Here is an 841-nt window from a genome sequence, read left to right as displayed (position 1 = left end):
AGTAAGAAACAATGCGATGTGTGCCTGCTCTTATGCACAACTATACCTCTTTCAGACAATGAACCAATTCAACATTTGCACATGATGTGGGGAAGAACAAATATTTGTCTGATACATCACCGTAGTACAATAAGATACTCTCGATGGCAGAATTATTAAAACATTTTTCCTTACAAGCATTTTTAGGGTATTTTGCCTCACATTCTACCACATAGTCATCCAGTTCATTCCTCCAAGTGACAGATAAATAGTTGTCACAAGATTAAACAGAACTTAGGATAATAGCATCATTAACCTCTGATGATGCCATCTTGTGAACCGTGTGGCATGCACCATGTGCACCCTTGTTGATGTGTAATCGTCGTAGTATTTGCCATGTGCGATGTGCCACCTGAAAGCGGACCAAGTTTGGAGTGACCCGAGCTGCAAATACTGCACATTAATGTACAGTTGCCTGCACTCATACATGGTACGCCTATTTTCATTGGACAGCAGAAACGGTAACTCTTTGTTTACTTTCTAGTACTATGTATGGCTTGAATGGATTGGAGCATGAGGTCACTCTGAAAAGAAATAGAGCATTGAGCTAGTACCATGAATATAATTAAGTGGATTTTTTTTCTCACAAAATATTTTGACAATTTTACCATGGATAGTATTGTTGTACTGATATGATGCTGTATCATAAAAAAAAATGTATCTCTCCACAGCTTGTAGAAATGTTATGTTGGTTGGTTCATTGTCTGGAAGAGGCATAGTTATGCACTAGAGGAGGCACATATCGCATTGTTTCACCCTGCAAGATCGCGTATGGTTATTCTCTCATCCAAAGCCTCGCTCA

The 841-nt window shown here is 39.0% G+C and overlaps 1 protein-coding gene across 1 annotated transcript in view; it reads left to right on the top strand.

The window, feature by feature from the left end:
* LOC119594588 (4-hydroxyphenylpyruvate dioxygenase-like protein) overlaps window positions 1–841 on the top strand; it is a 98,210-nt gene that overhangs the window by 93,104 nt on the left and 4,265 nt on the right. The gene's annotated exons all lie outside the window — the stretch shown is intronic.

The sequence above is a fragment of the Penaeus monodon genome, chromosome 34, assembly GCF_015228065.2.
Source record: "Penaeus monodon isolate SGIC_2016 chromosome 34, NSTDA_Pmon_1, whole genome shotgun sequence".
NCBI classification, from domain to species: Eukaryota; Metazoa; Arthropoda; class Malacostraca; order Decapoda; family Penaeidae; genus Penaeus; species Penaeus monodon.
This window is presented reverse-complemented; position numbering and strand designations above follow the sequence as displayed.